General features: G+C 30.9%; 3 non-coding genes and 1 pseudogene across 3 annotated transcripts; 2 read left to right on the top strand and 2 right to left on the bottom strand.

Annotated features, from left to right (window-relative positions):
- Positions 1 to 908: 908 nt before the first annotated feature.
- Positions 909 to 988, bottom strand: TRNAL-UAG. Its single transcript has one exon. It is a non-coding gene; the product is annotated as a tRNA-Leu (tRNA).
- Positions 989 to 2,424: 1,436 nt separating this feature from the next.
- Positions 2,425 to 3,180, top strand: LOC114168786 (annotated as a pseudogene).
- Positions 3,181 to 4,877: 1,697 nt separating this feature from the next.
- Positions 4,878 to 4,949, top strand: TRNAN-GUU. Its single transcript has one exon. It is a non-coding gene; the product is annotated as a tRNA-Asn (tRNA).
- Positions 4,950 to 5,520: 571 nt separating this feature from the next.
- Positions 5,521 to 5,594, bottom strand: TRNAR-ACG. The gene has a single exon. It is a non-coding gene; the product is annotated as a tRNA-Arg (tRNA).
- Positions 5,595 to 8,707: the final 3,113 nt, after the last annotated feature.

Here is an 8,707-nt window from a genome sequence, read left to right as displayed (position 1 = left end):
AGTATGTAAATAAATTGCGAAAATAGTCCAAGTAATAAAAGCCCAAGTTTCCTTTGGATCCCAATTCCAATATGATCCCCATGCCTCATTAGCCCATACTGCTCCAGATATATTACCTATTGTTAAAAAGATAAAACCTAGACTAATAGTACGGTAACCCCAACGATCCAATTGTTGAATAAATTGATATCTATAATAATTTCTATAAGACGAATAAAACAGAAAAGGAGTTTGTTGTAAAATATTCTTTTTATCATTCATATTCATATATTTGATTTCAGCAAAAGAAAAGGATTCATTAAAAAAAAACAAAGTCTTGCTTTTACCAAGAATTTGTATGAGTTCTTGAAATGTAATGACTAAAATAGCCACTGATATTAATGATCCACATAAAAGAGTTGTATAACCCAATATCATCATACTTACGTGCATCATTAACCAATGGGACTGTAAAGCAGGCACTAATTTTAAGGATTCATGCATTTCGGTTAAAAGACCCGAAGTAGCAAAGCCTTGGGTAAAAAGAATACTTGGTGTTATTATTGTATTGAAATAGTCATTTTTTTGTTTTTTGAAGCAAAGAACCATATAAAAGATAGAAAAAGTCCATGAAAGAAATATTAATGATTCATATAAATTACTAAATGGTAAATAGCCTGAAAAAATCCAACGAGTAACTAACAATCCTGTGATACAAAAAAAGGTTATTATCATGCCTTTTTTGAACAAATTGTATAATCCTATGATTTCATTGCCTAATAATAAGGTTATCAAATGAATTGAAATTAAAATAGATACGACCGAAAAGGATATATGAGTTAATATATGCTCTAAAGTGGAAAATACCATATAGAATGAAAAAATAGAAATAATAATTCTTTATAGGAACTTTTTTTTAGAAGATAAGATGCCGCTACTCGGACTCGAACCGAGATGCTCTAGCACTGCTTCCTAAGAGCAGCGTGTCTACCAATTTCACCATAGCGGCTGACTCGAAACCATAATAACCCAATTTTAGTCAATTGTCGAGATTCAAAGAATCAATTAAAGCACAATATTTGTTTACTAAACATTCAATAAAATAATTTTAAAGAATTCTATTAGAATCTATTAAATATAGAATGTAAAAATCATAATATAGAATGTAAATATCCTAAATTCATAACTGAATCTTATATTCTCTATCAATTTTATATTCATATTTTTGTATTTAAAAAAGAGTCGTTGAATCCAGTTAATTGAAATTATTCTAACGTTTATATTTGTTACAGAAAAAGCTTTTTGAATTCCCCGTAAAAATAGATTGCCCTAATGAAAAAGCTTTTAATGCTGTAAAATATCCCTTCTTTTTCCATAAAGTGTTCCGAATAAGTTTTTTTGATATAGACGTGCGCTTTTTTGGAACTGCCATAGAATTAGTATAGTTTTTTATTGTTATAGAATTTTATGTGAAAGACATTTTGCGGTAAATTAAAATTAAGTTTATCTCTAATTAGACATATATTTTATATATTTGAATTTCCATTTTTTTTATTATATTTATAATAAGAATATAATACTTTTTAGAAAGTTTTCCCAAAATCGCTATTTCTTATTGTAATAAAAACTTAATTAGTTAAGTTAAATTTAATGAACTAAACCAATGTTCAAAAAATATTGTCCAAAGAGTCAGAATAATGAATAATCGATTATTCTATTTTATTAAATTCTATCTTTCTTTGTTATTAACCGAAACCATTCCTTTACTTTACAAAAAAGATAAAAGAAAAACCTAAGAAACCAAATTCATTAGAATCCTAATTTTTTTTCTTTATTGTATGGAATATACACATCAATATTCATGGATCATACCTTTTATTCCATTCCCAGTTCCGATGTTAATAGGAGTGGGACTTCTACTTTTTCCCACTGCAACGAAAAATATTCGCCGTATTTGGGCTTTTCCTATTATCTTATTGTTAACTATAGTTATGATTTTTTCGCTTGATTTGTCTATTCATCAAATCAAGAATAGTTTGTTTTTTCAATATGTATGGTCTTGGACCATAAATAATGATATTTCTTTAGAGTTTGGGTACTTGATCGATTCACTTACTTCTATTATGTCAATATTAATTACTACGGTTGGCATTCTCGTTCTTATTTATAGTGATAATTATATGTCTCATGATCAAGGATATTTGAGATTTTTTGCTTATCTTACTCTTTTTAATATTTCAATGTTGGGATTAGTTACTAGTTCGAATTTGATACAAATTTATTTTTTTTGGGAATTAATTGGAATGTGTTCTTATTTATTAATAGGCTTTTGGTTCACCCGCCCTATTGCGGCAAATGCTTGTCAAAAAGCATTTGTAACGAATCGTGTAGGGGATTTTAGTTTATTATTGGGAATTTTGGGTCTTTATTGGATAACGGGTAGTTTGGAATTTCGGCATTTGTTTCAAATTATAAATAATTTGATTTCTAAAAATGAAATGAATATTTTTTTTTTACTCTGTTTGCCCTCTTGCTATTTTGTGGCTCAGTTGCAAAATCTGCCCAATTTCCTCTTCATGTATGGCTACCCGATGCTATGGAGGGACCTACTCCAATTTCTGCCCTTATACATGCTACTACTATGGTAGCCGCTGGAATTTTTCTTGTGGCTCGTCTTTTTCCTCTTTTCGTAGTGCTACCCAAAATAATGAACGCAATAGCTTTTATAGGTATAATAACAGTAATATTAGGAGCTACTTTAGCTATTGCTCAAAAAGATATTAAGAAAAATTTGGCCTATTCTACAATGTCTCAATTGGGTTATATGATGTTAGCTTTGGGTATGGGATCTTATCGAGGTGCTTTATTTCATTTGATTACTCATGCTTATTCAAAAGCATTGTTGTTTTTAGGATCTGGATCCATTATTCATTCAATGGAAGCTCTTGTCGGATATTCTCCAGCTAAAAGTCAAAATATGGTTTTTATGGGCGGTTTAACAAAACATGTACCAATTACAAAAACTTTTTTTTTAGTAGGTACACTCTCTCTTTGCGGTATTCCACCCTTTGCCTGTTTTTGGTCTAAGGATGAGATTCTTAATGATAGTTGGTTGTATTCACCAATTTTTGCAATAATAGCTTGTTCTGCAGTAGGATTAACTGCATTTTATATGTTTCGAATTTATTTACTTGTTTTTGAGGGATATTTAAACGTTCATTTTTTGAATTTTAATGGAAAAAAAAAGTTCATTCTATTCAATATCTTTATGGGGGAAGAAACAAGTAAAACTTAAAAGAAAAAACGAAAATTTTTTCTTAGTTTTACTAAAAATAAAAAAGAATGAAATAACTTCTTTTTTTATCCGGAAGAGATATCTACATCGCGTTAATCAAAATATTAAAAATATAAAACATCTTGTTTTTGGTATTATGCATTTTGGCACTAAAAAAACTGCTTGTTTATATCCTAATGAATCTAACAATACTATGCGATTTTCTATGCTTATTTTAGCGCTCTTTACTTTATTCGTTGGTGCTGTAGGAATTTCTTTCAGTCAAGATGGAATACATTTGGATATTTTATCAAAATTGTTAATTCCGTTTATAGACCTTTTACATAAAGATTCAGAAAATTTTATGAATTATTATGAATTTTTCACAAACGCAACTTTTTCTTTGAGTTTCACTTTTTGGGGAATATTTCTAGCGTCTTTTTTTTACAAATCGGTTTATTCCTATTTAAAAAATTTGAATTTATTAAATTTATTTGAAAAAAGTTTTCTTAAAAAAAATGTTGCCGATCATTTTCAAAATATCATATATAATTGGTCGTATAATCATGGTTATATAGATCTTTTTTATGAAAAATCTTTAATTGCTAGTATCAGAAGATTAGTGAAATTAAATTCTTTTTTTGATAAAAAAAGAATTGATGGAATTACGAATGGAATAGGTATTACAAGTTTTTTTCTAGGAGAAGCTATCAAATATGTGGGGGGGGGGGGGGGGCGAATAGCTTCGTATATATTATTGTATATTCTAGATATATTAATCTTTCTAGTAATTTTATTGTTACATTGAAACAAATAAATATTGATGAATCTCATGAATATGGAACTCGGTAAGAAAAGGGGATTTAAAAATTGAAAAAGAAGATTCTGAAAGAATCTTCTTTGAATACTAAAATTACGTATTGAATTTGGATTCTTGTATCCATAATTCAAAAAGTTTTTTTGACTATTGCCGAAGAACTGAAATAAAAGATAGGGTATAGCTATGACAGTTATTGTATGGGGTCTACCCAATGCTAAATGCAAAGGCGCATAATAGATAGACATGAACATTATGAGTTGTCCCGTAATAAACCCAGTTGTTGCTGCTATTTTCTTCTCGGTTCCTTCTTCCACAAGTCTAGCTCGAAGAAGGAAGAGATAAGAGGGCCCTATGGAAAATGTGGTCATAAATCCATAATAGAGTCCGACCACAACTATCGAATTCATTATCTTCATGCATAAGAATACTAGATTCTCCAGTATAAAAGATTGAAAAATCATCTCAAACCTCTCTTTTTCTTTTCTATTGCAATTTTTGGATTATTATATAACGATTTTTCAATTTTCAATTTTGCATAATTTTCCATTTATAGAAATAGATAGACTAGAAATAGAAACGACATCTCTTATCTCAATAACACCAAAGATAGGGATATTAAATGAATGGAATTAGTTTATGGATGTAATATAATGAAATAGAGCCAGTTTGAGGTTCCCTATGAAATGAGGCATGGAAGGGAGCCGCTGTGAAGAAATTTGACGAGTTACGAAGGAAACTTCGAGTTCCTATTGGTCATGGGTTGAGAACGAGAATTGAACTCTATGAGATCGAATTTCCCGTTGTTCCTCAGTAGCTCAGTGGTAGAGCGGTCGGCTGTTAACTGACTGGTCGTAGGTTCGAATCCTACTTGGGGAGATTGAATTGATTCCGAAATCTGTAATTCAGAATGAAAGGGTTTGCTTTGACCGTTAAGAAGAGTAGATAACTCGTTTCCCTTGTCTTTGTTTCTATTGTATTCTATCTCATCGTATCCCATTCTGTTCTGCGATATTTGAGAATCGCCGTCAATACCCCGGTGTAGGTTCGGGATACTCATTTGTTCGACAGTCCGGGGCTATTTAAACCAACCAATTAAGAATTCTTAGATATACTGGTACTAGCAGTAGCAAGTGCATCTTTGATGCATTCATCAATTTTCCCGAGAAGCAATTACCACTAGCAAACATATTAATGATGAGGAACGCTTTTTTGTGCTATGCTAATAATACTTTACTTGCTCCGCTATTCCAAACCTGGCTGAGGAAGCGTAAAAAAAAAATGGGGATTAAAAGATTAGGGCATACTCAATTGATTTAATAAAACATAAAACAGTAAGGCCATTCCATTTCTACAAACTACTCACAAGTTCCATAGCTTTGGGTCCACTAGCCCGATCATGATTTTCCTACCCCTAGAGGGAAAAATCCTTCCCTTTGTTGGCCGGTTGTGGGCGAGGAGGGATTCGAACCCCCGACACCGTGGTTCGTAGCCACGTGCTCTAATCCTCTGAGCTACAGGCCCCACCCCGTCATCTCCACTGGAAATCTGTTCCCTGGAGTATCCTAAAAAAAGGGAACCTTTCCTCTCCCCAGCCTAAGAAGATGTGAAAGCGTCTCTCGCTCTATAAGAACGGTGCGTTCTGAGGTGTGAAGTGGGAGATAAGGGATTTCATAATTGGGGTTTTGAATAAGACGACCTTTTCCTTTTTCATTCTTATTACTTTTTCAAATTGAAAAAGTAATAAGAATGAGAGGTGTTAAGCTTTTTATCATCCTGGCGCCGAGCTATTTTTCCGCAGGACCTCCCCTTCCGTTTGTCCATATCTCCAGAAAAAGTATTTCTTGTTTTTCATTCCCATTGACATAAGAATGAATACTATAATTTACATTTCGAACAGGCATGAATCTAGCATCTATATCATAACTTCCGTCTTGAAAGTTTTTTAATGTTTTTATACGATACCCACGATTTCTCTCAATTTTTAATTCAATACACAAATTAACAGGTTCTGTTACGTTGGTTATATGTTGTCTATTATCAACGATTTCCACCGAGGGTGGTAAAATGATGTCTTGAGCGGTTATATATCCAGGACCTTTAAAGAAATCCATGCGTCCTGTGTTCCATACATATTAATTTTCAATACAATTTTTTTCAAATTCATGAAAATTTCATGTACTGATTCTTCAATACCTATTATGGTAGAATATTCATGTGGTATTTGCTCTGATTTTACACGTGTGATACATGTTCCCTCTATTTCTCCGAGTAAAATTCTTCGGATTGCAATGCCTATTGTATCGGCTTGACCTTTCATAAGTGGGGACAGAATAAAGCATCCATAATAAAGACGCTTACTGTCTATTCGTGATTCAACACATTTCCATTGTAGTGTCCGAGTAGAGACTCTTAATTTATCTTGAACCATAGTAATTATTTTGATAAAACTCTTGACTTATTTTTTCTCTTGAACTATTTTTAATGTTTATTTTTAGTTTTATACACGTCTTTTTTTAGGAGACCTACATCCATTATGTGGCATAGGAGTTACATCTCGTATAAAATTTAATAGTATACCACTTCTACGAATAGCTCTTAATGCTGCATCTCTTCTGAGGCCAGGCCCTTTTATCATGATTTCTGCTCGTTGCATGCCTTGATCCGATATTGTTCGAATAGCATTTCCTGCTGCAGTTTGAGCGGCAAAAGGTGTTCCCCTTCGTGTACCCTTGAATCCACAAGTACCCGCGGAGGACCAAGAAATCACCCGACCTCGTACATCTGTAATAGTCACAATAGTATTGTTGAAACTAGCTTGAACATGAATAATTCCCTTTGGTATTTTACGAGTATGATTATGCGAACCAATACGTACATTTTTACGTGAACCTTTTTTAGGTATAGATTTTGCCATATTCGATTATTTCAATACAATATTTCATTAAAAAAAATAAGATAGATCTAGGGTATGGAGATATCCATTTCATGTAAAAACGGATCCTTTTCCAATTCTTTTCGAATTTGATATTCGATTTTTTCTATATTCTTTTTATTTGCTTTTGATTAATATCAAATACAATTTTTGAAATCAAAGTTAAAAGTTGAAATATCAATAATATTTAAAAAATGGATTTTTCATTTTCATAGAATAATATATATTCTAGATAATTTTATAATTTTCTCTCTTTTTTATCTAGTCTATTTTTTTAGAAAGCTTCTGTTTGTTCAAATATTATCCTTGTCTTTGTTTATGTTTTGGATTGAAACAAATTACTATAATTCGTCCTCGTCTTCGAATCAATCGACATTTTTCACAAATTTTACGAACCGAGGCGTTTATTTTCATATTTTACATTCCTTAATTAGTTAATCCAAAATTGTGGAAGAAAATAAAGGTTCCTTACATTTTGAACGTCTATTTGAACGTCTATTAGTGGCTTTCTCAATAAAATAGAAAATAAAGTTGAGATTAAAAAACATCCTAATTCAATTGAGTGACTTCTCTTTTTTATTTTCTTATCGTATGTCCAGAAAAAGTATTGGAAACATATTCTAGAATAGAAATAAAAATCCAATTTGCATTAATTGTATATAAACCTTAAACCCCGGGCAAATAATTTATGGATAAGTTATTCATTTAGTAATTAAATCTTCGTGAATTTCCCTTTTTTTTACAATTCCAGTGAAATCCCTTCTTACATTCATCAATAAATATATCTATCTAAAAAAAATAGATATATTTCTATCTATGAGGGATGAAGTTCTATTAGAAACTTGCGTTTTATCTCTCTTTTTTTTTTTACATAAATGAAATGGATACAAGTTTCTCATCGAATTCGGATATTAGAAAGATTACCATATATAACATAAAACTTCGCCGCCGATTTTTTCTAATCGAGCCTCTCGATCTGTCATTATACCTCTAGAAGTTGAAAGAATGACAATCCCCATGCCTCCTAAAATTCGAGGGATTTGTTGATAATTGTAATATATTCGTAGACCAGGTGTACTTATTCGTTTTAAATTTAAAAAACTTTTATATGATTCTTTTCTATTTCTTCGATACCGTAGAGTTAAAACTAAAAAATATTTGTCGTTTTCTCTATGTTTTCTGATGTTTTCAACAAAACCCTCTCGTAAAAGTATTTTTACAGTTTTTTCTGTAATGTTAGTAAAAGGTAATTGAACCATTCCTTTTTTATTCATGTCAACATTTCGTATATAGGTTATTATGTTGGCGATAGTGTCCTTCCCCATGGTAAACGAAAAAAATTGTTGCCTCTTACTTTTTATATAATCAACATACTCCTTACATAAAATGATATTTCTTATTTGTGTATTTTTTATCTATAGATAGATCTTTATAACTCATTATAGCTCATTGACTAAGTTCGTTGAAATTTCTATTGTGACTATCATCGACTATTGTAAAATAAACAATTCAAAAAATCGAATAAAAGAAGATATCCAACTAAAGCAAATAGAAAATTCAAATAGAAATTCAAGTATCATAATGTTTTATTTATGTACAAATCACATCAATTACTATTTGTACTATGTGTTGTAAATAAAATAGACATGAACCTTTTTTTTTGATTTGACCAAAAGACAAGGCTTCTGTATAGAGGTTCTTC

The sequence above is a fragment of the Vigna unguiculata genome, chromosome 11 (genome assembly GCF_004118075.2).
Source record: "Vigna unguiculata cultivar IT97K-499-35 chromosome 11, ASM411807v1, whole genome shotgun sequence".
Lineage (NCBI taxonomy): Eukaryota > Viridiplantae > Streptophyta > Magnoliopsida > Fabales > Fabaceae > Vigna > Vigna unguiculata.
This window is presented reverse-complemented; position numbering and strand designations above follow the sequence as displayed.